Here is a 27,787-nt window from a genome sequence, read left to right on the forward strand (position 1 = left end):
GCTTCAATACCCGACACCCGGGAAACCAGGTACACAGCAAGCTTACTCAGGAAAATGTGCGATTCGAGCGACTTAGTGAATTATCTCCTGCAAAGCAAAATAAATAAATCAAATGCAAAAAGCCCAAAGCTCCAAGCCCCCTTTGCAGGGAGAGCTTATGCTGCGGTCCCTTGTAAGGATGTAAGGAAGCCGGGGCAGGGGGGGGAGGGAGGGAGGGAGGGAGGGGGGGGGGGTGCGGCGGGGCTCATAGAGTCTCGCTGGCCAGCGTTTCGGTGGAGAGCCAGATCTTGGCGCCGCTGAGGAGCTTGCTGAGGGGGGTGCCCGGGCCGCTGCGGCGGCACAGGTTGCCCACGGGCGAGAAGGGGAAGGAGGAGCTGAGGTACTCCCCGGGGGGCGAGGGGGGGGGCGCGGGGGGAGCCAGCCCTGAAGTACATCCTGCGGCGCTCGGCCTGCGGGGGGCTGAGGGCGGAGCCCGGCGAGGGGGCGGGCCCGTTGCACTGCCGCAGCTGCAGCCGCAGCGTCTCGATCTCGTCGGCCAGCTGGGACGCCCTGCGGAAGGCGGTGACGGGGCCGCCGCGCGGGATCTCCGCCTCCGCCGCCCAGCGCAGGAAGTGGAGCCGCCACAGCCGCAGGTGGGAGGGCAGCAGCTGGGGCAGCAGCAGGCCCTGCGGGTCCGCCGGCCGGGAGAACCAGTCCCAGGAGAAGCGCTCCCACGGGCTCTCCGCCGTCTCCCGCGGCTGCAGCGGGTCCGGCTTGAACCCGAGCGCCAGGGAGTTGCGGCGGGGGAAGAGGGGGTGCTCCCCCAGCAGGCCGTTCCTCGGGGAGGGCACTCCCCGCAGGGTGGAGCTGTAGTTCTTCTGCAGGACCGCACCGGGGCACACAGAGGGCATTGCATTTCACTAAAGGGGGCGGCTGCAGGATTTCTGTTTCAACTGTACATTACACCTACCTTCACTTTCAACTACAGAGAGAACAGGTACCTATGCAGAGGCCTACGGGTACACACTATGCAGGGGCCTACAGGTACACACTATGCAGGGGCCTACAGGTACACACTATGCAGGGGCCTACAGATACACACTATGCAGGGGCCTACAGGTATACACTATGCAGGGGCCTAAAGGTACACACTATGCAGGGGCCTACAGGTACACACTGCACAGGGGCCTACAGGTACACACTGCACAGGGGCCTACAGGTACACACTACGCAGGGGTCGCCAGGTACACACTGCACAGGGTCCTACCTTTGTGCGTCTGAATGCCTTCACTGCTCCGTTCTGCACACAGGGGGCACCCTTGCCCACGTAGAGGGGGCTGTTGAAGAGGGTCTGGTCCTTCGGGCTGAACTGCTGGGACCAGTCCCACACGGGGGGGAATCGCAGTCCCCTGTCCTCCCCCAAAGGGGCGTTCTTACTGCTGGTCAAGGCCTGGGGAGGAGAGAGGAGGTCAGCCACAGACTGACACACGGGGCCTGAATCGCTCGGTGAGAAGGGGGCGGGGCCCGAAGCGCTCGGGGCGACGGGGGGCGGGGCCTCACCCTGCAGTGCTCGGCGTGCTGACGGGGGCAGTTGAAGAGGAAGGTGCTGAAGACGGGGACCCACATGCTGTCGCCCAGCACGGTCAGGTAGGTCTCAGTGAACTCGAAGGCGGCCGGGTACTGGTTCAGCAGCTGCCACACGCAGTCCAGGAACAGCAGGAAGAGGGGGCACTGAGGAGACAGAACAAGGGGGGAGTCCTTAAAACACCCACTTAGACCCTTTACATATCACGCAATTACACAGGAATAACTGAATTAATACATGCACGCAGTTGCTGCATTTCCCCGAGTGTGAGAATGTTTGAGTGTCTGTGTGTGGGAGTGTTTGAGAATGTGCAAGTGTCTGAGTGTGTGCATATACAGTAAGAGCGCATGTGAAGTGGGGCTAACCTTATCTAGCACCAAAACACAACCAATCATATGCCTACAAGGGAAGTCCAGCATTCTACCTGACCAGTTAAAATGAGGGGAAAAGCAAAGGGCGGGCCTGAGGACGCCGCACAGCGCCCCCTGCTGCCCGTTCCAGCCGGGCTAGCCCCACCTCCTCCTTGCCGCTCTTCTTCAGGTGGTTGCAGCGGTCCAGGAAGCGGTGGCCGGCCATCACCCACTCCTTCTGCACCAGGCTCTGGAAGCCGCCCAGGCTGCGGAAGTGCGGGTCCAGCATCAGCTGGGCCAGGGAGGAGACCACGCAGCTCAGGTCCCGCCCCTGCTCCTCTACGGGGGACAGACAGCGCAAAGGACCACTTTACCCTTACGCTAATCTTATAAAGGGACTAAAGCAAAAGTGTTCTTTATTGAAGAAAAAACCGTTCATACACCCTTAACCAGTTTATCAATGAAAAGTATTCTTCACACAGAATGTTGATGAATTTGGATTTGCAATGCATGGTACATGTATTGTAATGTAAGTTTATGAGAGAAAAAAAGTTCTTAAAATGGATAGAAAAACAACAGAAAATGATAAACTGTCACTCAGAATCCAAGCACTTTTCACCACCTGGAGTTTTCCACCCTCGACATCAAACACTCTCGTGGTTCTTAAAGAGCAGTGGGAAGCCTGTTAGCACGGTTACCTTTCAGAATAACGGACGCCTGCTGTCCCTCCAGCATGTACACCACCTCTGCCGAATGCTTCAGGAAGGCCCTGGAACCAGCAGACACACGAGCAGGGTTAAGAGTGCGGGGACAGGAAGGGAAAGTGCATTACAGACAGGGCAATGCCTGCTGTGCCCATGAGCAGGGTTAAGAGTGCGGGGACAGGAAGGTACAGCGCATTACAGACAGGGCAATGCCTGCTGTGCCCATGAGCAGGGTTAAGAGTGCAGAGACAGGAAGGGAAAGTGCATTACAGACAGGGCAATGCCTGCTGTGCCCATGAGCAGGGTTAAGAGTGCGGGGACAGGAAGGTACAGCGCATTACAGACAGGGCAATGCCTGCTGTGCCCATGAGCAGGGTTAAGAGTGCAGAGACAGGAAGGGAAAGTGCATTACAGACAGGGCAATGCCTGCTGTGCCCATGAGCAGGGTTAAGAGTGCGGGGACAGGAAGGGACAGCGCATTACAGACAGGGCAATGCCTGCTGTGCCCATGAGCAGGGTTAAGAGTGCGGGGACAGGAAGGTACCAGCGCATTACAGACAGGGCAATGCCTGCTGTGCCCATGAGCAGGGTTAAGAGTGCAGGGACAGGAAGGGAAAGCGCATTACAGACAGGGCAATGCCTGCTGTGCCCATGAGCAGGGTTAAGAGTGCGGGGACAGGAAGGTACCAGCGCATTACAGACAGGGCAATGCCTGCGGTGCCCATGCGCAGGGCACTAAGGCAGGGGTAACCAACCCAGCCCCTGGAGATCTACCATCCCCTGCAGGTTTTCATTTCAACCCTAATTTGGCACACCTGATTCCAGTAATTAGTAGCTCAGTGAGATCTCTAGCTGTTGAGCGAGGTGTGCTTTGTTGGGGTTGGAGTGAAAACCAGCGGGACGGGAGATCTCCAGGAACAGGGTTGGTTACCACTGATCTAAGCTGTGAAAATCCAAGGCTCAGGAGTGACCCCGGACGTCCGGGCAGCCATTACGGTGACATCATGTTCTCTCTGGCCAGCGTCTGTGCCGGCGCTAAGGGGTGCCCTGCTGAGCGGAGGTGTGTGAATGCTTGTGCGTACCTGACGTACTCCAGCCACCGAGAGCTTTCCATGGATGACAGCCACTTCTCCTCAGACTCCCCATAGGGCTCTGTGCACAAACAAGCTCACGGTCAGCAGGCGTTCTGCAACTCCAGAACGCACGGTCGCTGTGTGTTTCCCGGTCACCCTGAACGCACAGTCAGTATGTACGTCCAGTCGTTCTGAACACCGGAAAAATACCACCTGGTTAACTGGTCTTTGAGTTAACAGTGAAACATGGACCATCCGGTCGACTGAAGTCCTCCCACACAGGGTTACAGTATGACAGACTATGCAATGACCTTCATGGGTGCTGACCCCAGCAGGCACTCACAGGGTCAGGGTTTGAGTACCAGAGGGGAACCTCGCTGCACTGGAAGTAGCATTAGCTACATCAGCTAACTGGCAGCCCCTCAACTGAACAGTCGCATCACTGTAAATTCACCGCATTGGCACAGAAATGAGAGACTAACGCATCACAGGGCTCCCAGTGCAGACGTGGGCACGCTCACCGATCACACAGATCTGCCGGAGCCGGACGAAGGCCGCCTGGATGTCCTGGATGTTGGGCAGGGCCTTGTCCAGGTCAAACTTCAGGACTTCGCCGCGTTTGGGGTGACTCTTGGTGACGGCGTTGCAGATCCTACAGCACACCAGCAGAGAAGACAGACAGGCCAACAAAAGTGTTCATGGGCGAAAGTTCATGGGTTTATTCTGTACACAGCAGATTCATTGCATTTTGCTGGGGTTAATACAGACACAGATGTACACCATAGAAGTGGTGAACCATGCCATGAAAAATAAAAACACATGATCTGGCTATAAAAAAAAAGTCAGCAAACACTTCAAAGTATATTACTGGCAGATGACTGAAGCAGACATACCATAAACATCATCGGTTAAATTCAAGCCCTGAAGTTAACAGCACATAATGAAACCACAGCTGCTTTCCAGTCGCGGAAGAGTAAAGGCTCTGCTTTTTCGGCGCGTACCTCTGGTCCAGCTTCCTCTGCTGCGCAGGGTCGCTGATGTTGGCCATTCGGACCAGGGCGCTCCCATTGTGATGGTTCCAGCACCACAGCTGGGACGGGACAGAAGACATCAGCAGCGGTGAATGAGTGCCTGTGCACACTCAGGCCAGTGAGCCTCCCCACGCCTTATTACACAAACTCAACATACCGCAAATACACTTAAGCACGACAATACTACCTATACACTACAACATTTCAGACAACACGGGGAAATTCCTAACTTACTGCCACCTTCAGATGTTGCAATATATTTTTGTCGCAATACACTGCTGTGCAATATATTTCCTTTATTTTCAAAAAGAACATATTTACAATGCATTTCTAAGTATTCCGCTTCAGCGGCAGGGACATCAGCGGTGTTTGCGTGGGAGCGCTTGCGAAAGTGGTCAGATGCTCGAGAGCTCTGAATCCCAGGGGCCCTCAGAACAGCCGCTTTTGTTCAGAGTTTGGGCAGAGAGGAAAGCTCACGGGCAGACGTTGAGCCATGAAGAAGCCGGAGTACTGCTTCAGGTCCTGGTCGGCCAGGGACACCGGAACCACAAAGTACTCCGGAAGACTGCAAAACAGACACCGCCAGCCATTAGCCATAGTGTGGAGAGTGTGCGCTAGAGTAAAAGAAGGAGAATGAGAGACGGAGAAAGACAGGGAGAGAGAGTGAGAGAGTCTGTGTGTGTGTGTGTGAGAGAGACAGAAACAGAGAGAGAGAGAGAAAGAGAGACATGCATATATACTTTCATGTGACAGCAGCTGCTCTCATCTTTTATGCAAGCCCGAGCTGGGCTGTTTAACAAGGCTGACATGTGCAGGCTTAATCACACAGTATTAGAATAATGCAGCTCAGACTTGTGTAGGAGTATGCATGGATTCTCAAATCAAATGAATAATTTGGTTAGATCACACTCAAAAGCATCAAGCAGAAAATTGGACAGCCTCAAAAAAAAAATGCTACCAATTACAGATCTAATGAAACTTCAGACAAATGCGGTTCTTGCTGGTCCTGAGAAGTTACGAAAAAAATCTTATTTAGTCTCTTATCTAGGCCAAATAGCTGTGAACTTCGATTATAGTTGGGGGTTGGTTTGGGTTCACAAACATAAACTTCATTACTAGATTCAGTACTAGAGTTCAGCATCTGCCATACATGTAGACCACTGCATACTGTAATGAAGCCCATATTAAGTGGCCATACTAGGCAGCTGTGGTTTCAATTTCCCTGCAGAAGTGCTTTTGACATGGTGAAGCACCGCCGGTTATACAAGTCCACTGCATAAAACGCAGCCCTTGTGATTGCACTCGGGATTACAGATCTGCGCGGTGCTAATGCTAGCGCTAATCCGCGTGGCTTTGAGGAAGGATTCTGGAAGCTGCTCTCCTCCTTTTTCCCCCGGGAGAGCCTGACCTGGGAGAGACGGCGTAGCCTTGGTTGACGGAGCACACCCTCCACTCCGACGCCCCCGTGCGCTTGATCTCTCGGTCCCAGTCGCAGGGGCGGTCAAAGAGGGGCGTCTGCACGCCGCCCCCCTGGTCTGCGCCATTGACCTGGTCACCTGGCAACCACAGAGCCACACAGCAGGTCTTACCACTAGCGTGATTATCATTGCCGTTTATTCGGCAGGAGCGGTTACCCATAGAAACGTGCAAGGCATTGAATCCGTTTCAGTACGATGTATGCACCAGCACCAGGCTAAAATAAAGCATGGAGCGGGCATTGCTTTAGCAGACGGCAACAGAACTATGCATGGCATGACACACGCTTGATGAGCAAGCATTGATGGTCTAAAATCCATCGATAAGAACGTTAACTGGTGTTAAAATTCATGAGGAAAACATGGTGTGTTGTCAACCTGTATTCCATTCATTCCAAGCAGGCACTATACACACTATGACTTCTTAATTAAGCTTCAAAATCTTCATTTTGCACTGTCATGCAACAGACAATGAAGGGGGCTGGGTGTACTGTAACGTTGTTGGTATTACAGCAGAAAGGGAAATCCAGTGTGTACCTGAAGCATGGTACCTCTTCCCAACGTACTCGAACCCAAAGAGAAGCTGTGGATCAGCAGGCTGGGAGTAATGGGCGATGGCAAGGCACACCTTAAAAAGAATTCAAACCACAGCCAATCAACACTCACCAAAAGCAGTTGCTAAGGGCTCTGAAACAAGGTGATAGGCCATCTCATTAAGAATCACAGCGAATGAATGCTAGTGCTGGAATCTCATTGAGCAAACCTTACAGATGCACTATTTTCTCTCTTTTTAAATGGTCTGCTGCTCGGAAGCCACACCCTTGTGAACAGCCCCTTCTGCAATGTGTGACGGCTTTCTCTCCTCCTATTTCTGCACTTCCATTTTATACGCTTGGATTGGCTTACCTCGGCCTTGGAAAGCCTCAGCTCAAACTGCAGTGGGCCATTATATTTGTGCTACAAAAAAACTCAATTTTCCAGGAAACTGAATTTCTTATTTTACCATGACATTTGTATTAGCTCCAGGACTAAATCATCTGTGCTTTTTTTCTGCTCCGCACAGAAGCGCGCTTCAACAAAGACGAAAAGCGAAAGACGTCAAATGTCGAACACGTCAGCGCCCCTCAACAAACAAATGGGGGCGTTCGCGTGCGAGCTTTCACTTCCATCGCTTTGGGTAACAGGGGCGGCCATCGACAAGCACGTGTTTCTCGTCCAATACTGCCGCTAATAGAAACATTAGAAAACTATTTTTGGGCGATTTACCGCTCGCAAAAATGCACGCTGTTTGTTTTCCCAAAATAAATGCAGTAACGCTTGTGCCTTCAGGGCGACAGGCAGTCCTGTAAACGGTCAGAGGGAGCAGACCCCGTGCACGGAGCCTGCCGCTCGCGGGACGGAGGCGGGCGTCGGCCGTTTGGAGCCGTCTGACGGCGGGGCAGCGCTGCGGGGGCCGCACAATGAGGCCCATTCACGGAGAGGAACTGGGACGGGCACAGGACGTGCGCCGGGGGAAAGGGGGGGGTTGGGGGAACTCGCACGCCGGCAGCTCCTGTTCATTTCCTTCCGCATAATAAATAGTCCGCCACAGACGCGCCTCGTCCCGTCTGACACCGAGGAGAACAGAAACCAGCGGCTCCTCGCCTCGGCTCCGTAATCGCCGCGCCACGCAGGCTGCGGGGCGGTCACACCGCACGCTTAACCACACCGCTTCAGCGCCGAAACACCCGTTCTCAAAGCCAAACACGAGTCTGAAAATTACCTGCTGCTCAGCTACTGAGCTGTTAAAACACACGACTCCTGCCCCTTTAATTATACCCACAACAGCAGCAATATTTAAACGCTGCATGGCCAGAAGGCACAGGGTACCATATCTTCTCTTACCTAGAAAATGTGACAGAAGCTTAAATGCTCGGTGAGCTTTGGTAACAGGGAGGTTAAACTGTGATGGAGCAGTCTCAAAGGCATAGCTTTCAGATAATGCAGACTCTAAGGCATAGCTTTCTTAAGCTGTAACCCATGTTCCCTGAAGAGTATCAGTGCGCACTATATGTGCCAGCTAACCTGTGTGCGCTATACACACCATCTACACAGTGTTTGGTGTATGTGAGGGCAAGTCTGGTATACCGCAGCCAAAGAGCTACCACAATGCGGAGGCCCCAGCGCCTTTTAAGACAACAGTGAGCTCTTGAGTTACGTGACTGAGATAACAATTCACTTCCAGGACAAACCTCAGCTTCTGAGGATTTCTGGAGCGGGGCCCGTCGCCTAAACGCACCCGTGTCCGCAGGCTGATCGGAAGCACCGGCTGAACGGACGTCTTGTTTTCCGTTCTCCACCGAACCCCTCGTCTCCCGCGCACCCTCTCAGGGCTCACGCGTTCGGAGAAACCGGCAGGTACCGCCAAGGGCTCTGGCACCTGGCCGGTCCGGCGCATGCTTGTAGTTCATTATCCAGGCTGCGTGGGGCGTACGTAGTTTTACACGCCATTCAAGGCCACCGAAACGGATTTAAATGACCTTTCAAATGAAGAAACAGACCGCTGCATCATATACGCCTCCTAAATGTTCCATCGCATGGCCTTTTCTCACTTGATGGTACATCTAAACACTGTAATCTACTGCTAGATGCCATGAGTCAGAGGCAGCGTGGAATCTTCGTTTTACATTAGTTCTAATTTCCCTTAGCAACCAAGTCTGTTATTCCGCAACACAGACAGCATGCTGCTTTCTGTGAGTCATCATGCTTCATTTTAAACATGACAGACTTGGCAACCGAAAAAGGATACATTAATATAGTTCAAACACCTGCAAAAAAAGACAAAACTAAATTTGTCTGACCTGTCCTCACAGACAGAGAAACAGACAGACAGACGTGGGCCCCTGTCAGAGTCCTCCACACAGACAGAGACAGAGACATACAGACTTGGACCTCCCTTACAGTCCTCCTCACAGACAGACAGACTTGGGCCCCTGTCAGAGTCCTCCACACAGACAGAGAAACAGACAAACAGACTTGGGCCTCCCTCACAGTACTCCTAACAGAGAGGTGCAATTCTGGCTCTACTTAAGGCACACTGCCTGCCAGATGGGAAGAGAGGATGAAAGAGCTGCTGGCCAGCAGACAGAATCAAATCCCCTGTTACTGGAGTCTGGAGGAGATGAGAGGAGAGGAGAGGAGAGGGAGGGGCCAGAGGAGGAGAGGAGAGGAGAGGGAGGGGCCAGAGGAGGAGGGGCTGCCACTGGGCCTCTGAGGCAGCACCCTGCAGTGCTAGCAGCGCACCCCCAACTCCACTCCATTATGTCTGTCCATAGCACAGAAACCTTCATCCCTGCAAATACTGATGAGATAAGGCTGTCTTCAATGTGAAATCACCTTTAATGACTGTGAGGACCAAGTCAAATTTCAAAACTGATATTCGACTTCATCGTTGGGGGAGGAGCATGCCATGATGACTACGTACATTAGGCACAACCAGCATTGAAAATAAGTAACGACAGCACTGAAATTTCTCCTGGAGTTGAGAAAGACAGGGTGATTAGGAAGGATTTTCGGTGAAAACTTAACGACTGAAACTGAATGACTTCAAACGACTGAGCCTCGTCATTTTAAATTAGAAACGACAACCCCAACGCAGTCCGCATGCAATTTCACAGCATAGTAAATTTGGCTCCTCCCACAAAATAACCACGCTCCACGTACCTTCTTGGCGCTCTCGGGCCCGGCTTCGTCGAAGCGGAACCTGACGACGCGGAAGTCCTTGCAGTAGACAATGAGCTCGGTGGGGCTGAACTTCAGCTTCTGGTTGGACCCCAAAACTTTCCGCTTCCCCTTAGCATCGTTAACTGGGGGTGGGGGGGGGGGGGGGGGGGGGGGACAGGGGTACAGGAACAGAGACAGAAAACAGGAAAAAGGCCTCGGTCACAGGATTTAATTAGCGGTATTGGAGTTAAGACCACGCTTCCCATGACGCCCGCGGTTTCTGGGACCCTGGGGAGGGGGGGGGGGGGTAATCAGGGCCATTTCCAACGTGCCAGAACTAAGCGCTGAGAGGACGGTTTGTGCTCGCGGTGGGTGGAGGAATTTCACAGCAACGCTGGCTGGCATTCTGCAACTCAGACAAAACTCTATTGTCCGTGTCAACTTGACTGTTTACTCTAGCAACAATGCACAAAAACACAGGTAATGTTCATAGGAAGGGGGACCACTAGGCACATATGCTCTTTGAAAAACCCATTATTTCATTAACTGTATCTGGATGACTTAAACACAGATTCTTATTTTGATAACAAATATAAAATGTTCATGGTCTCCAATCCAATTTTCACTGTGGAAGTCAAAAGTGTGCAGTTAATTTCCCTTATCTACAGCAGGTCTCTTTTTAAAGAAGAGTGGACAGTCCACACTCCCCATTTATTTTTCCACCTGATTCATAAGGGGAGAAAGCAGAGAGGGTCAAAGATAAAAATCGCAGGACAGAATGGCCATGCGGGGAACTGAACTGCAAGTATGAGTACTGCAAGTATTCTTCAGTATAAAATAGTTCACTTAAGGTATACTTCAGCATGGGTCCCCAAGACCTAACGGAGGCACTGGCACCACAATCCAGTAATGGCTATACTGCTACACTACTGGTGTCGAAGCAGAACTTCCACCGGAAAAAAACGCTTTGGCCCGTCTGGTACAACTGCCCGACAGAAACGGGGACGCATACAGAGCAGGGATCTACCACGCATGAGGCCTTGGCTCCACTTGCCAAACTCTCCCCTGTGTAGTGCAGGGACAGACGGCAGAGGGGAGCCAAAACGATCCCTCGTTGTTTTTGCCAAGTTGAGCGTTCGTGATGCAACTTTGCGGAGACTAAACAGACAAAAAGAAAACAGCTTCATGCTCGGCCAGGTCAGTATAACAGGCCCATGCTTGTGGCGGCGTCAGCAAAAACAGCAGCAATGGCCTAACGCACACAAGAGTAATCCTGACCAGGCTCTTCAACTGGGGAGGCTGTGCTATGACCTCATCTGTAACGATGCTTAAAACGGATCTGCTGTGGGGACAAAGCTAACAGATGGATTTGGCCAACAGTGTGCAGCTACAGTCAAGCTGATAGAGGGAGCACAAAGCATGATGAAAACAAGTGTCTGAGCCTCACGTCTGGCAGAGATGTGGGCAAATCTTTATTCCAAGACTGATGGTACAAACAGAATCCAAGTCTCTCCTTCGAACTACAGACATGCATTGCAAAGATGGGAGAAAAAAAAACCTGCCCAATAATGCATCTAATCTCCATAAACCAGACTTTCTTTTGGCACTGTACTGGGGCAGATATTGTGAGGAAAAATGTTATTTGCATTACAGGAACACATTCCAGCAGAGGGAGTGTATTTCACAGGTCAGTCATTTTACACAATTATACCCTCATTTCTCTACTCTACACCGGGCCGGTCAGCAGCGGACGGGCTCCCCCTCTACAGCTGGATTCCTCCCGCAATCTCATCAGGGAGCGCACTGTCACCGCACTGAGTGGCTTTTCCTTGCTTGCTTTTTGAGGGTGCAGATCTGGTTTTTCCCAATTATCCTTCAGTTACTCTGTAAAAAGCACTACAGAAATAAAATTGATTTGCACAGAAAGGAATGCCACTCCACACTATTTCAGGTGACAAACTAATGTCAACATAGGCAGGACACGTCGGTGTAAACTGGTTACTTTACGGTTCGTGTACCGAGCCCGCCTTGCTCTTCCACAATAACTTCATGGCCACATGCTGTGCACTATTTATTGATTCATAAATGGCATCAGGTGCATTGTTCCTCGTAATACAGGCAATCAAGAGGTTCGGTTTCCAAATATCACAGCAGAAAATCTTATTCTCTCTCCAATGTATTCCTATATATACACAAAATATTTCTGTTTCACAGGGGTGAGAGAACAGGTCCCAGTGCCTCCCCTGAAACGATACACAGGTGAAATGAGGATAAGGAATGTTTGCCTGGTGAATATTTAAGTGTCGGAGGAAGAGGCCACCTACCTGTAACCACCTGCTCCACGCAAGCCAGCGGAATGTCATGCTCTCCTAGCAGTCGATTTACATAATGGAATTTCTGAGGATGAATAAAATCAGTTTTAGTGTGGTTTTGGAGTCACAGATGTAAGGGTAAAATAGCAACGGGCTGGGTGCAAAAAGTTTAAACAAACACAAATCAGAACGCCAATTAAAAGCGTATTTTAAAGGTAGAAAATGCACAAAAAACCTTCAGTGAATTACAGCACATTTCCAAAAAGCAAGCTGAAAACTCCAGAACAGATGCATCACTGCTGACATAAAGAAAACAGCCCTTTAGGCATGAACCGCACAGTATCAATCTACTGATGCAAAACTTTTTCTTCAACTTTTAAAGGTTAAACAAAAAGCAGGTGGAAACTTCAAACAGCAAGACAAGTGGGCAAAAAGGTAAACATTGATTTCTCAGATTCAGAAAAGGATACATATGGGCCTGAATTTATGAAACTGCTTGGCCAAAAGTATGTGGACACAGGACATCCAACATCTCATCCAAAATTATGGGCATTAATCTGGAGTTGGTCTAGCCTTAGCTGCTATAACAACAACCACTCTTCTAGTTGGGCACTGATTGGGGCGATTAGGCCTGTCTTCCAGTCGGCTTTCCAATTGATCTCAAAGGTGTTGGATGGGGTTGAGGTCAGGGCTATGTGCAGGCCAGTTAACCTCGCTGTGTGCCCAGGGGCACTGTCATGCTGAAACAGGACAGGGCCTTCCCGAAAATGTTGCCAAAAAAGTTGGAAGCACAGAATTGTCTAGAATGTCACTGCATTAAGATTTGCCTTCACAGGAACTAAGGAGCCAAGCCCAAACAATAAAAAACAGGCCCAGACCAACGGGTGTCCACATACTTTTGGTCATATAGTGTACCAGCAAACACGGCTGTGGTGAGGAGTGTATGGATCAAAATTCAATTTTATTTGAAAAGCGCCTTTTACATTACCACTGCTGCTCAAAGTGAGGGTGGGAACAGAACAAAGGGGGACACCAGCATGACAGAACTGTATCAGAACTTGGATCCCAATCTTAATCCTATCACTGTACAGGCGCGGTGGGCCAGATACCAATGACTCCCCATTCCACAGGTAACATTATGGATATCAAAAATCATTTCTGTTTGGAAACTCCTGCATGGTGACGTTCTGGGATTTTAGCCAACCTCTGCTTTGGTTACCTGTGAAACGCCAAGACTGGTGTGTCAATTATGACTGTTCTTATTCACTGTAGACTAAATCATCTTCCCTTGTGAGATCCCCTTTCATCATTTAGTTGAACTCCTGAGAAACATATACCTAGTACAAAAAAATTAAAAACCCAGAATGTCAATCTGCTGAGCATTATCCTGACCATACCCCAACATTGCACCAATCAATTGGTTTCTCAGTACCTGAAAAAATTGTAAGGAAAACACAAGATCTAACATGGTATGTTGCTGCTACCCCCCCCCCCCCCCCCCCCACCCCCACCCCCACCCCCACAGAAAGAATTATAATCCTGGGGTACTGTCAACACCATTCTCACTATTTTTAGTTTTCTGAGTGAATAATGCTTTTTAGACTGGAAGCTCTGTCACAGAAACACTTAAGGCAAAACATAATCAGAGTTCTTGACCTGGTGCCAACACGTCCTCCAGAGCGATGAGTTAAAAGCGGGCAAAAAAGGGAACATTTGTGCATGGTGGTATTGGCTGACATGGAAACGGAGAGAAAAACGAACCTGTACATGTTTTCCAGGGGGATGGACATGCCACTGAAACTGAACTAAGAAGCTGGGAGCAGTTTCCACACCCTGACTCATTGATGCTGGCTTAAAAAAGCAAACGAGCAACAGGCTAAAGCTGGCACATACTGAAACACACAGACAACATCTAGGCTACATAAACCAGCTAACCGGCTAATTTTCTAAATGTATGACAGGAGAACTTTCAAACAATGCAGTGAGGGAAAGAACCTTCTACGGGCATGACTGCAGCTTGATTTGTATCTTAAACACCCATGTTCTTACCCAACAATTAAGACGGGAATTCCACAAATGCACAAAGAACACAAAGTTCTAAAACAGATCTGAGGCTAAATCTGCTGGACTAGCACTACACTGGGAGACCATGGCACTGTTCCAGCAAACCATTCCAGCACCTCTGCCAACTTGCTTCCTCCAGGATTCAGTCTTCGTCCCCACCACACACACACACACACACACACACACACAGCAGCTCAAGATGTCACATCTGTGGCTTGGAAAACAGATGATGCCCTTCACAGTGCGCACCTGTCGAGGCGATGGGTCCTGGGTGATGAAGGAGATCTTGAAGTTGGTGCAGATCAGCTTCCCCCACAGATCGTCCTGGCTGCTGTCCGTGCCGATGCACTTCCTCACAAAGCTCGCCTCATTCACCACGATCTCCCCTGCAAACAGCGCGCAATTAGGCCTACAGGCACTCGCTTGCATTAAAAAAAAACAAAGTACCACTTTCTCATGTCTGTATTCAGGATCACCATGCACTGAGTGATTTCTTTTCTTCAGTCACAATCTACTCTGCAACACACACCAACGGGTCCTAAAGTCAAAAACTGGTACAAGTGATTTTTGAAACAGGGTTGTCATTTGCTTTGTGATGATTAACCTCTGAAATACAATTACCTCTAAATATGCATCAGTAACATGACTACTAAATTCTAAAGTGTGAGCCTGGCTGCAGAAAGGCCTGCATCATGTTGGAAGAGCAAGGGGGGCATATAAAATGCAACAGCAGCAGACAATGAGCCAATATCGACAACGCCATCTACGAAAAAGCGTTTGCGTCAACGCAAAAACCTGCAACGACTTCAACTGCCAAAAATCAGTCGACGCCCCGGATTTCAAACGCTCGCGAGAGGACGGACCAACAAAACTCGAAAAAAAGGACAAGACCCCAGACGGCAGCGGGAGGCAGGGGCCAGCAGGAAGGGCGGAGTCAGCAGGGCCCGCTTTACTTATTCATTCCTCCGCTGAGATGCCGGCGGGAGGACGAGCGCTCCTCCACCGTTCAGGTTTCCTCTGAGGACGCCCGGGGCGTGCGGTTTCCCCCGGAGGAAAGCGATCTCTGTCCTGCCCTCCGCTCCGAGGTACTCGGTAATGGAGACACCGACAAAAACAGGGGGATTGACACTCGCTCCCTCGTTTCCATGGCCACGGCGCTCCGTCCCTCTCCTTTTCTTTCGTCAACCCGGGTCTTGACGGATGCCGCAATTCTGGGCCGAACATCGCTCGGCTCTGCCCATTTGTGGAGGTCCCTCGCCCTAGGAATCAGCGGGTTTTAATAATCAGGGTGCCTTTTCCAGCCCGTGGGCTCGAGAGGTAGTTTAAAATAAGGCTCACTGAGTCACTGTACTTTCCAGCACAAGTGTTCTCTGAAAGAGATTCAACACACAAGCAAACACACTTATTGTTACTGGCCAACGACAAGCCTAGAGGGGCCACATGACCTTCTCTCATCTGTTCCGGTCTTCTGTTGGGCTGTATTAATAGCTTTTCGTCTTCTTGGAAGAAAAAGCCTTGTCAACAGAGACTAAATAATCTTCAGACAGATGGCGAGGACAAAAGTCTTCTACCCAATTTCACTCAGAAATCTGTAAAGAGCTTTGTGAGATTCCAGCCAGTCCCCCTTCCCCCCAATCGTTTGTGCGTCTCTGCCCTCTTCAGCTTGAAAAGGACATCAAAAGGACGATTTCATCAAAGACAGGAGTGGGTTTTGTTTTTCTTCACCAGCCCGCAAGAAACCTCTGCCCTAGATAGCATTTTATTGACTTGCACATGTTTGAAATAACGGAACCATCCGGATTCAGCCGATGACTTGCAGAAGTTTCACTGAAGACGAAAGAAGGCGTGCTGGATGTTTAAGGTGTGCGCAAGGAGCACAGGCAGCAGTTTAGCTTTAACACCACATCACATATAGGCCAACTGTAGCCAAGACCAAAGACCAATCACCTCTGACTGAGCCGTGGGACGGAGTGTGGCACAGTGGGTAAGGAACTGCGCTTGTAACCGAAAGGTCGCAGGTTCGATTCCCGGGTAAGGACACTGCCGTTGTACCCTTGAGCAAGGTACTTAACCTGCATTGCTTCAGTATATATCCAGCTGTATAAATGGATACAATGTAAAGTGCTATGTAAAAAGTTGTGTAAGTTGCTCTGGATAAGAGCGTCTGCTAAATGCCTGTAATGTAATGTAATGTAATGTTAATACCCCAAATGTGGCCTAGCGCTGGTGTTGCACTAGCATATAGAGCAAAACAGCTGTCTGCCATTACAAAAGAAGGAGAAAATGCTTCACCAGATAATATTCAGTTCCAATCATTTCCAGAACTCTTCACTGGTGTGCAGCTACACCGACACACAAGAACACACACCCTTGTTCACTGTGACATCAGAAGTGTCACTTAGCCCTAGAGAAGGGCAGGAAAGAAGCAAAAAAAAAAACTGTTTGCGGCTTGTCTTAGATACTCCCTGCCCATCAGTATGGATAAGTATCATTACACAATGAGTCAGAGAAGGAGGAGCCTCTTCTCATCTGACTCAACCTTTCAGATGATTAAACAGGGTCAAGGTGTGAGCATCGGCCAGTTATGCTGCTTTACCACAGAATGAAAGACACTTACAAATAACTCTACTCTACTTCAACAAAAATTCCACTGGGCTCAAATCAGTACCATTATGGGGGGGGGGGGGGGGGAGATAATGGAATGGACACTCTCACTGCAGAAGAAAATCACCTCGTCCATCTCACACATGACCCCACAGCCATTCTCGTCCATGTATTCCTGTATTCCTCCGCAGCTGACTCTGCAGGTCACTTGTTTCTTGGGACACAGAAGCAAGCCGGAGTGATTCTGACTCCGACAGTATTGAGCAAGTGCCTTCCAGCTGTACAGACATCACCCGCCAACCCATCACTCCCACTTCTCAAGTGCTCGTGGGTTTCAATAGCCTCCGCTCGGCTGAATCACTTTATACGTCCCGTAAAATGGCGTACGCGTGTCTTTCAATAGCTCCTCGAGTTCCATTCGATGCACCAGTTTCAACTCTTTCAAACAACAAAAGGAACTGGATGGAAAACCAGATGGCAATCATCTCATGCAGAACTAAAGCGAAGTTTCCTATGCATGATGTCTTTGAGGATGGTTGGAAATGGGCTGCGATTAAAATTTTCCACAGAAACTTTATCGCTGGAATTCCGCCTGACCGTAAAAGCATATACTAGCATATAATATTGTATTAGCAATTTCTGCCAGGTCCTCACATAGAGGGACGTTTAAACATGAACCCATCGCCTAACTGACATCCCTTCAGATCTTAATGTTTTGCTTTTGTTTGTTTTTATACTCAAAAGCTCTGTGAACGACGCTATGGTCTGGCTCATCAGATAAAGGGATGTTGTGCATGGATAGTCTCAACGAAAGATTTTCCACCCTAAAAATAGTACAGACAGGTCTATACTGAGAGGTCAGCCACCCTATAGGGCAGCACATAACTGGTTCTGACATCACCCAGGAATGGCGGTGTTTCAGTCCACCATGATGACATTTCATGGCAAAAGATAGCAACCCCCGCGGCTCAATCGGTTGTCCACCTACTGCCCTTCCGCTGACTCATATCCTTCTGAGCCTGACTTGAACTCCAGAGATAAGAAGCAGTGGCGGACATCACATGATCAGGGGGACAGCTTGCCTGAACTCTCCTAAACTGATAGCAGAGGATGTGGCAAAGCGTGGTGGCTAAATTAATCAGATGGGACTTTTTAAAATGCGACGAAAGGGAGTGGGGGGGGGGGCATAGAAGAGCTCTATAAACAAATGAGTTCTGACCACCAAGATGAGTGATTAGTTATTTGCAACAGGGAACACAATGTGTTCACATGAGCGTCAGGAAAACGAGAGCCTCCAACTTGCTGCATTGTGCTGTTGAACACACAGATGATGGCTGGATTAGATCACTCATTTATGGTATAATTTCATGGTCAAGAACAGTTAAATGGGCCATGTGGGCAATCAGAGGGTCAACCCCCCACCCACCTAAAAATTCCCACAAATTCCACTGAAAATTTTTCAAATTCTAAAACTGGGGTGGTGGGAAGGAAGACTTCGTGACCACATGTCAGAGGGTCCCTTTACTGCACATGAAGCTCTTTGACGTGGGAATCTCTGGGAGGAGGGCAGGTGCAGGGTTAAGGGCTGGATCTCCTGGCAGGGCTCTGTGCCAGTGCCCTGCGGTTTACCCTTCCATGATGGGGCTTAAATGGCGGCTCTGCTTCAGGAATTAACGGCCATCGTCACAGCGGACTGCTGACGCGTTCGAAACGGCAGAGCGGAGCAGCTGCAGCGAGGCCCGCAGGCCTTTGTCTCCCCAGCACACACGTTAGCGCGCCACCGTTAGCACACACCTTAGCACGCTGCTGTTAGCGTGCACGGCCTCAAACAAACAACGCGCGCCTGAGCATGCGATCAACAGCATCCTACATTTGAAACACCACTGTGAGTAAGGCTTGAAATTGTAGAAATGAAAAGGCCCTCAAAATTTAAGTGAGAGCCATTAAAGGAAGATCTTAAGAATCTAATCTTTTAAAGGATGACAAATATGTTCTAGTAATATCAATGTAGATCTCCTAAAAAGCAGCTCAGCCAACCCAAACAAAGGCTATGCATATGAGGTTTTTTGTCATTTATAACTATATTATAAAGATGAGTCTGAGAAGAATCAAACAAAAACATAGGAATAAGACAAAAAAAAGTCCAAGTTACAAAAAATAGGAAGTACCAGGGAGATATGGTAATGTGGTCTCTTAAATCTTTGAAGAACTGAAGACCTGGTGCACCAAACAAATTATTAAAGGAGCGAACACTCTTACAGGATGGAAGGGGAACCAGTGATAACCTCAAAACTGAGGTCACAGGCAAAGAGAAAGTCAAAGGTGGGCTGTCTTCAGGAAATGCGTGTGAGTGAGGTACTGTTAAAGCCAAGGAGGATGAAGAGGAGGACTGTGGAAGAGCAGAGGAAGGAAGACATCCAGAGGAATAAAAAAGATAAGTGAGTTGATTCTAGAAACTGCAGAACGGAGACTGAATAAGACAGAGGGAAGACGGAGAATGATTGAGCAAGGCAGGGAGGGGACAGACCCGAACACAGAGACATTTTGAGGAAGAGAGGAAGACAGTTTAGGCCCCTTTGTTCAGAAGGCTCTGCCTGACTGAAGTTCACTGTGTATATTTCGTGGTGGGCTGTACTGGGTCTGAATGGGCTATTCAGTGAGCGATGGTGGTAAATGAAACGCATTCTAATCACGTACTGACAAGGGGGCAGCTGAGAGCCAAGGGACCCAACAAATAAATGATATTTAAATTACACAGCCCTATGAGGGTCTTAGCCAGGGATAATGCATGCTACAATGTATGCTAACAGGGAAGAGTCCAGGCTACTCTAAACTTCCAAGTGCATTTTAAAACCAAATACGATCACTTGAAAATGCTAAGTGATTTAGCCCAGATTTTACCCCACAGGACCTTAAACCCTTACCCCCAAGTGCTTGCATTAACAAGATTTGTTTTGTTTAACAATGCTAGGCAGGGAAATAGAAGATGGGGACCCCTTTAAAACAATGACATTTCTCAATTTAATATATTTCACTGGAATGCTGAAACACTGGTCCCACTGAACAGGAAAAACAGTCCTGTACTTTCAGGAGATTCGTTTTCAACCACATACAGGATGAGACCAAAATAAAATCACTCAAATACAATGCATATGATCAAAAGAGAATAAAATACATAAATCAACCGCTTCAAAGGACAATGTGATACAAATACAAATACGAACCTCTCAGACATTTGAGGAGAACAAATAAAGCAGCACATACAACACCACCCTCAAGAAAAACGACAGACTTATCGTGTTTTGGTAATAACCCCTTGGGTGTTTTACCCACCCTTTTCAAAGTTTCTTCCACAAAATGGAGATCTGGCCTAAAGGGCCGAAATTTTCCCCAGTGACCCTGTAGTCACTGCAGAAATGCCCGCTCACCCGGCTGGCCCCGTCAAGTTCCTCACCGTTCATCATCTAGGGGCATTTTGAGGGACATTGTATTATCAATAACACTGACTTGCTCTGCAAGCTAGACAATTACAAAATGTACCACTTCTAAATCACAATACAGAGTGGGTTTCCTAACCAAACAGCAAATTATTATTATAGTGCACGGATCAACAATAATGGCCACCCAGGGTGAGCGAAAGCAGGCGACAAACAGCTAAACGCACTCCTGGGCCACTTCACCATTGAAGCTACGATCCACAGTTCAATTCACAGTTCCATTCTTTCAACTATCCGTTTGGCGCTGCACACAACTGGAAGAATGCTATGTTCACATGTTGAAGAGGAGCAGGGATTACCAAACAAATCAAAACAACTGCCACTTTCAATAACAAGCTGAAAGGACAGCTTAGTCACATTCCCTAACAGTAATGGCAAAAACAGCTTTAAAAAAATTAATACATTTTTAAAAAACTCAATTTGTCTCAGCCACCATACAATAACAGGGTTCATCTTGGAGCACCCAAACAGCAACCACTGAAGATCTAAAATCTTTTACATATTTAAAAATGTTGCTGTGAGCATTTTTACAAAAGTGAATATCCCAGACTTTATACTGTCACTACTTACTGTAGTGTAGTTACAAGTGTAGGTCTCCCTGATCATCAATCACATCATATCCAGTTACAAGTGACAGAATGTAGACCATGCACACCAAAAAAAAAAAAGATCTGACCACTGCTTAGCAGAACAAACATCATAACAGTATATCTGAAGTCACATACATTCATTTATGAATATTTATGTGAATTAATAGCCTACATCTCATTTGGAATTGAGGGAATGCATAAATAAAAATGATTATGGCTAAAATAACTACCTTCAACTACTTGTTTTCTGCAGACACTGATACTACTCACGATTCAGTTAAACATAGTTCTCCATCCACAACTTAAATTTTTCAGCTGTGCTGTAGGAATGCCAACTGATTCACCACGATAAAAGATGAATCATGAATCAAGGTCACTACTAATGCAGGTGAAATATTTACCTCTAAGCAATTCATACATGTGCTCTCCTTTGACATCTTCTGTAATTAATTTCATTATTACCTAATGACTTACTGTAATGTAAAATATATGTTGCTGGGCCTGAATATATTAAGCAAATTACCTGTATTGTGGAATTTGTCCTTGTTCATTTCTTTGTAATGCTGTAAATAACTCTAGGCATAGCACAACATTAACAATCTCTTTCCATCAAGGGCTATACACTTTTTGCTAACGTTACATATGCACGCATTTTAGAATTGCGAGTACAGGCTAGTGTTTCACAGCATACCTGAGATGGATAAGAATTCGTTTGGAAAACGTAGTAATAGGTTCATTTGTGTAAAAATACAACAGTAATGAATACTATTACTAGATTAACCAAAAAAGCATGCCCCAAGGACCACGAGATCAACCGGCCTGTCATTTCTGAATAAACCATCATCGACTCCTGCATGTTCGAGACTAGCCGGTTATTTGTCATACAGGGTAACTGAAGTGCAACAAATAAATAACAGCCCAGCTTTCAATTGCTTACCTGAGAGTAATCTGGCCTCTAACGACAGGGGGCTTTTTGTCAGATCTGCCTGTGTGTGAAAACGTCATTGGTAAATTCATGTTAGCCAGCTGTACATTAGGCTACGCATCACTTAGCCAACACCGGTATTGTAGCTAATTAGCATAGCCGTTTTAGAGCACAGCGAATAGTCTGCAATCAAACTCAAAGGGACATAATCAGCGTAGTTAACGTTAGTGAGGTTAACGTTAGCAAGCAAAATTTCTTACTCACTAGCAATGACAGGTAAAAAAAAGCTTGCTGGCTATGTGTGATAGGCAAATTAATTCAACAGCTAGCTTGCATGCTGGCTAACATAACATCTCTTCTACAATTCCAAAAATTATCTAATGCTAGGTAATTAGGTACCTAGCAATCTCCTAGCTGTAGCTAAACTATTAGATTGAATACCAATTTAGAGAAACCTGGTTTAACTCGCCTAATGCATTTATATGTGCAGCAACGTATTGGCAAATTACTTGTCATTGTTGTACCAAAGTTTGTTACTATCTGCCCAGCTAATAAGCTTCTGAATTATTAACTAAAAAAATGTACAGTAACGTTATTGTTAACCTGGAAAAAACACTTCACGCTAAATACTTTTTAGAATGGTTGAAAATGCTTACCTGTAAAGGCAGAAGGTATGATTTAAATGTTGGTTTCAATGGTTTGACGGAAAACATCCCAAGCAGCAGAAGTGGCTGGCAAGCTCGCTTGCCAACTAGCTAGCTAGTTCACGCTTTCTGTGTAATTTACTAAATCAACAGGTGTGCAGGTGAATCACCTCAATAGCTAGCGTTAGCTAAACTATTGCTTTTAACTGACTTTAACTTACATTACTGATATAGTAATTCGCTGTTGCTTCCTTCTCAACAGAAGGCGGTTTTTGTCGTGTTACTACCATTCTCCATTTGGTCAGTTAGCAAAGAAGCCAGATATAACTTGTTACTTGGCCGGCTATCGCAACGTGAAGACTTGCCACGACGCTTCTCATTTTTGTCCTGTATTATGCTATACTAGCAGACACGCTAGCGGTAATGTTATGTTAGCACACTATCGTTTCACAGTGGGAGACCGGTACCAGATAGCAAATACGTTAAAACAACCATTGCCACCAGAATGTTCACGCGTTTCTTGCACTGAGCTTAATATATTCGCAATGTACAATATCTGCCATATTGAACAAGAGACAGCGTGTGAAAAGTAAACGAGTTCACGTTAGCACAACTTTCCCCATCTCCTGCTTTTGACCATTCCGAATGCCGAATGAACAGATACATTTCATCTGTTTAAACGAGGGTCCCATGTCTACATTCGGGGCGTAACTTCCATGTGTACCGAGGCTTATGGTTTGAGAGAAGTCTTTACGTGTTTTGGCGCTGCTACCACAACAGGAAGAGGTGTGTTCGGGGTTTTCCATACTCCTGATTGAATCCCGAATTTCTTTCAACTTTCGTTATATTGGCAAAGATAGCCTACTTTCCCTAAAGGGAACTGGTGGGAGATTGGACCCGAGGCATGAGGTGCGTCGCCCAACTATAGTTCAGCATCCGTATTGGCACATTACTTTTGTTTTGTTTCACACATTGTATACCCAGATTTTTAAAAATCAATATTTTAAATATATATTTTGTTCAAATCTGTTAAATGAATGCGTGCCTGGTGTAAGAATAGGTAATGGTATTGGAGTGTAATGAATATTGAGCGTCATCTAGTGTCGAGTACAAATTTTGCTTTGCGCAGGAATGGCCGGCAGCATATTTCACGTGAAAAGAAGCAACCTTTTATTAACTTTTAAACTTTAAAAGCAGTATTCAGTGGCACAGCTTCTATTAAACAAAGTGAAAATTGAACAGGATAACCAAATTGATATACACCTGACATCGGATACGTAGCTACATAATGCATCTCAATTTTATCTTTCCAAGCGGAAGACTGTGCTATACACAAATAATTATATTGTAAAATAAAAAAAATGTACACCCAGTTAATATTATATAACAATGCACATTGTAATTCTAATGCTCTTAAAGCAAAAACCCTGGAACTATTGCACATATGTCTTGCTAATGGAAAAAAAGCAGAAAGTTTTCAAATGAAAATGTAAATATGCTTCCTTTGTAGATCATTTACAGGTGCTGTATGTGTCATTGATGCTCTCATACACAAGGGCCCCTGTATCCACAGGCTTCTCTGGATGCTCCAGCTTCCTGTCCTCCTGAGATCTTCCCAAGGTGTTGCACTGAGGGGTGAGACTGATTATGGAGTAGGGCTCAGTCGGGAGCTTAGCCTGGTCCCCCTCCACACTATGGGCTGCTGGCTTAGCTGCCAGCTTTACCACAGAATATGGCTCAAATTCTCTTCCAGCCACTGCGTAAGGGGAAACTGAATTCATGGGAATGAGGGGAAAATGTATTTATTTATTTATTATTATTATTATTATTATTATTATTATTATTATTATTATTATTATTATTGGTGTTGTTGTTGTTGTATGCTACTATTACTACTACCAGGGCTACAAATGATAATTTAAAAAAGTCATATAACAATTTCAAAGAGGTTAAGCCCAATATAATCAAAGAATAATGTAACCATTTCTTTTAGTCAATTTATTTTTAAGTAACTCACTGTCAGGGTGGATTGATTCATCTCCATTTTGATGTCTGAAATGATAAAAACCTGTGATTAGAACAAACCTCCTGAATTAATTTATTTCAGGATCCTACACATAGCTGATTGATAATCCTAACTATGGTCATAGCTGTATTTCAAAGCTGATAAATTAAAGCATTACCTTTCTTTTCTCACAAATTGGGATTCTAGGGGGGAAAGAGAGCATGTCAAATTATATGAAATAAACTAAAATATTAAATTAACACTCTTACAAAAAAGACAATGGAGAAAACTAACCCGTGGCAATGCTGGACTTTCTCTTCAGATAAATGGCAATGGCAAAGATACTGATGATTAAGAGGGCTACAGCCAGATACAAGGGAGCAAATTCCACTTCAAAAAAAAGAAACACACTTTAAACATATTGATGTTTAGAGGGCGCAAGAAGTGATGTGAACAGGAAGCAAATAGGAAATGTTACCGATGAGATTGCAGAATAAATGTTATCTAATCGTGAAATTGCATTAAATAATAAATAAATAAATAAACATGTTGTCGCTTCAGATAACAATCAAGTTGGCCTTGGCCTTGTTAACAATCAGCAGATGTGTATTTCAGCAGAGAAGAGAAACTGTGATAGACGAATAGGTCACCTGAAAGATGAATTGTGTTTTGGTTTTCTTGTTCCTTCTTATCCATGGTTACGGTGACATTAGAAATTACCACCCAGCTGCCTTCAGTTCCATTTATCACATTTAAAGCACACACGTATTGTCCACTGTCTGAATGTGTGCCATTAATAATGGTCAGGTTATGGTGGTGGGGGTTTTCCAAGGGACTATTTGAAGTGGTGTTTGAGACCCTGGTTCGAAGGTCGTCTTCAAGAGAACACCGAATGTCATAGTGTACCCCTTCTTGAGAATTAAATTCATAAGAATAAACACATGTACTGCCCTCACCACCTGTTTTGATCCAGTACACAACATAAGGCAAGTTTGAAAAGGCTTTAGCGATAGAGAAATTGCATATCAGAATAATGGGCTCTCCCTCATGTATATTGTGTGACTTTTTTCTTATTTGAGGCAAAGGCTCCAACACTGTGGGGGGAAAGGAAGACTGATGGTTAAAGCACTTTAGGTCAAGAAAAAAAATCACCAATGGCAATTGGATATTGACAACCACTTATAAATGCTGATTAGGTGACTGTGTATGATAGCTGAAAAAAACCTCACAAAGAGAGCAAAGCAATATAATTTTGGCATTCCAAGCCACAAAGCTCATACACATGCATAGACAATTACCTAAAAAATAATTTTGCATTTGTACTCTGCCATTATATATTAAACCTTCACAAGTTTTGCACATGAGGAAAAATGTGGTGAAAAAAAAAAAAGAAACGAAGTAAACTCACCATCTGGTTTTGCAAACGCTATGATGAAATAATCATTTTTGCCAGTTGATTTAAATGGATATATAAATTGTGACTGAAAGGTATCAACACAAGCAAAAAATCCATTATTTTTTTCTGGATTTTCAACAATAAGGCATCTTGTTGGTTTTTTACTGGTGCAGCTTTTGTTACTATTTAAGTAGTTTCCAATTTCCTTACAGTTATCTGATTCTTCACTGCTTTCTGAACTGCTTTCTTTGTTTTTCAGATTACAATCCACTTTGTAGTCATAGGTCATGTCAATTTGCCACCCGATTTGTTTACAAACCATTGTGTATCTTTCATCCTTCTTCAGATAAAGGAAATAAGTTGCTCCTTGAAAAAAAAAGTGCAGATACAGTATAAGATTTAAGGTATAGAATAGTGGCCACTTTATAGACCTACCATGGTAGTAAGCAATTTGTTTCAATATATTTGAGTAGCTATTGTTGTTTTAGTCACCAGTCTCCACAGAAACAAATTGACAAAGCTTGATATTAATGAAAGAAGTTCTTACTTATGTTTTTAAGTCAAAAATAATTTCTACTAACTTAAATTACATACAATATATAATAGATACTTCAGAAAGTACATAAGCACATAAAATCATGCTGTTAGTTGGGATTTCTGTATTTACAATTTCATTGAAATATGTTGTTATAAGTATTGACCATAATAATAATAATAATAATAATAATAATAATAATATCTGTACTATCACATGGCTATTACACTGCTAGCAATTTTACCACTGAAATATTCTTTATTACTGTTTTCCTGTATTAGAGTTACGTAAAACTTAAAGGTGCTTTACTTTCTGTGTGAATTATCCCATTCTCCTCAGTTGTACAGAATATTTAGTCTTTTTATGTTAAATATTCAGTATATTCCACTCGTAAATCTTATTTCCCCTTAAATCTTGAATTTTGAGATAGTAAATATGATAATGGTTGTTTACCTCGAGCTTGTCCTATCAGAAGTAGCAGAAGCCCAGCACACAACAGGTCCATTGCTACTCACAGATGGAGTGGTCTGTCAGCGTAGATCACAATCTTGTTTATAGGCTGTAACTAAAACAGAGGTAGCTACAACAAAAATAAACTTTCTTTCACTGAGCAGGAAATGGAGGTTATGTTGCAGTGTTCTTTGTTGTATTCCGCAATAATCACAGCCAGCATAGCATCTCTAAACACACAATTCCATTAATTACTTGTACCGCTCAGTTGTTTTTACTGCATTTAAAAAATTTTATTTTAATTTTCAAAAACTTCCTGAAGATTGTGAATGTGCGCTCCTATTGATGGCCAGGCTATATGGGAAGCTCTCAACCTACACAGATTATGTGCACGGTTGTACAAAAAGGAAGTGAATCACATACAGGAAGTGAGCGGTACAGAATATCATGCATTTTCCTTCTGCAAAGTAGTATTGTACTTGTTACTTCATTTATGTTGCACCAATCCAAATTGAGAACCCTTATGGCCCTGAAAAATATAAGTAACCTGCACAGCACAGTGTGTAAATGCTCCAAAGTGGGTATTATTGGTAAATAAAAAAATAAAATAAAAACATTTTGACTATAAGGTATTGCATAACTTTTCATTGGTCTCGTATAAAAAACACGTCATCTACCGGTCAATTTCCAGCACAAAAAAGCACTATCGTTGCTGCCACTCTCTTGTGGTATGTACATGCACATTAGATGTCATATTTGTTTCTTCCCAGTACAATGCACTTCAAAGAATTCAAAACTATGTAAATTAAGTTGTTTTCAATAGCTAGAGACACTCTTACGGGTATGTATGTTTTCGCTTTTCCAAA

The 27,787-nt window shown here is 45.9% G+C and overlaps 1 pseudogene; it reads right to left on the minus strand.

Annotated features, from left to right (window-relative positions):
• Positions 1-216: 216 nt before the first annotated feature.
• LOC118228384 lies at positions 217-27,787 on the minus strand (annotated as a pseudogene).

Source organism: Anguilla anguilla, chromosome 5, assembly GCF_013347855.1.
Source record: "Anguilla anguilla isolate fAngAng1 chromosome 5, fAngAng1.pri, whole genome shotgun sequence".
Taxonomy (NCBI): Eukaryota; Metazoa; Chordata; class Actinopteri; order Anguilliformes; family Anguillidae; genus Anguilla; species Anguilla anguilla.